Source organism: Triticum aestivum, chromosome 6A (genome assembly GCF_018294505.1).
Source record: "Triticum aestivum cultivar Chinese Spring chromosome 6A, IWGSC CS RefSeq v2.1, whole genome shotgun sequence".
Lineage (NCBI taxonomy): Eukaryota > Viridiplantae > Streptophyta > Magnoliopsida > Poales > Poaceae > Triticum > Triticum aestivum.
The window spans coordinates 412,832,759-412,834,641 of NC_057809.1; the positions used below are offsets into that span (position 1 = coordinate 412,832,759).

Consider the following 1,883-nt stretch of genomic DNA (forward strand, 5'->3'; position numbering starts at 1 on the left):
TCAGGTGGGACCCCCCCCCCCCCCCCCCCCCCCCCGAACCCTCGAAAAAAAGAATCTCTATTAGCCGATCATGATGGCCCAATTTGATGGTGTTGAATAGCCAACTCAAAGCCCTTTGATTCAAAGGAATTAATAGATATTTTTGGAGGATTATAATCCTTATGAATTTTTCTTACGTTGCTCGATCGATTCATATGATTGACTCGTAATTTTTTTACTAAGGAATCATTTATATTACATATCATAGGAGATCTAACATTCACGTCAACATCTTGGAAGAATTCTTTGTTCTTTTATGTAATGAAACAAACTCAAATCTTGTAAGATTTGAATGGACATGACATTTTAATTCTTTGTTTTTTTTTCATTCCTTCATTTTTATAATTCTGTGAATGAAAGAGCCCTCGTTGTGTTTTGGATGGGAGACGCTTTAGTCGCAGAGTTAATATAAACACACGCACACAGCCCAGCAACACACGGATGTTTGGGTGTCTTGTCGGTGCCATGAACCATGATGCGCCGTTCGTTGTCGTCCCTGGTGCTGGTGCCTGGTGAGTTCGTCTCGCTGATTAATGATAACTTGTGCTCCGGAGTAGCTAGCTTTTAGATAAGCAATCCGGCATACGCAAAACAGAATTTGGGTAAATTTCCCAGACCAAATTGCACGACTACTTTAGCGGAAGATAAGTCAACACATTACAGCACTTGATCCATAAATCTCCTTATTACATACAGGCTATATAAAATATATCACCCAATGACTATATTAGTACTCCGAAATAAGTCAGGCATCTCCGCGCGCTTCCGCCGTAAGCCGTGGGAACGGCAGGAGGAGGAGCAGCAGCATCAAGCGCAGCACAGGAAGTCCAGGATGCTGGAGCAGCAGTCGTAGCAGCAAGAACAGCTGCAAACCAACCGCAAATTAAGCACGGCCAATCAATCAATCGGGAGCGGACAGGGCCGAGCGGTGCAAGAATAACACGGAAGTCAGTCGAGCGGCCAATCAAATCTAGTTAGCACACACACGTACCATCCGTCGAGGCTCTTGTCGTGCAGGTCGTCGGTCGCAGACATGGACTGAGCGGGCGGAGGATCCATCGCCGAGTCGGTCTCCCGGCGTCTGTGGAGGGGCGACGATGATGATGTGGGGAAGAAGGCAACGACGGAACGGTGCTGCAAGGCGAAGTGCAGAGGCGAGGGATATGGAGGGAGTTAAGCTGGAAGGGAACGCAAGTAAATGACGCACATGGAATGGGCGGCGGTACCGGTGTAAAGCTCTTCCGCCGGGATTTAAGGCTTAAGGTATGGCATGCCCCGTGTACGACCGGGCGTGTTGTCATCCGATCATTTGTGCGCCACAAGCCACTGATTGCGCACACGCATTATCTATTTCCATTCATTCTCCGTGTGTTTCTTCTTACCTTACCTTAAAGTGGGTCAAGCTGCCAGCTTGGCCTCCACTGTCCAATGAGTGAGGCAATTAGCGGAGTTGAAGAAGGAATTCGTCAAGGGAATTAGCTGCAGAGCTTGGGGGTGGTTTGGTTAGGTCGATTGCATGCAGGTCCAGCCAAGGGCTATAGAGGGACAGCAGGTGGCAATAGGCCTGTTTCGTGCGATTTCGTCAATATACACCTTATCCTAGCATTTCCCCAAACAGATGTATTGCTTCGTCTTGTTGTCTTGTTGAGTTCAGTTTACCGGGACAAGCAACCTTTCCCGTTTATCTACTCCGGGTCGGGACAATGCATGGCATTCATGCTCACGGCCAGGCCACCGCGCAAATAGTACCACCAGATTACCAGCCCTTTGCTGCACGGCTGCAACAGATGCCACCGAGCTCCGAACGCACCTCACTTCCTCAGGCCTTCCCAACGCGGTTCACC

At 48.7% G+C, this 1,883-nt stretch overlaps 1 long non-coding RNA gene across 1 annotated transcript; it reads right to left on the reverse strand.

Annotated features, from left to right (window-relative positions):
• Nucleotides 1-626: 626 nt before the first annotated feature.
• Nucleotides 627-1,410, reverse strand: LOC123130679 (uncharacterized). Its single transcript, XR_006463972.1, has 2 exons — nucleotides 1,031-1,410; nucleotides 627-904 (listed from the first exon to the last, which is right to left on the reverse strand). It is a non-coding gene; the product is annotated as an uncharacterized lncRNA (long non-coding RNA).
• Between the last annotated feature and the right edge of the window lie 473 nt (nucleotides 1,411-1,883).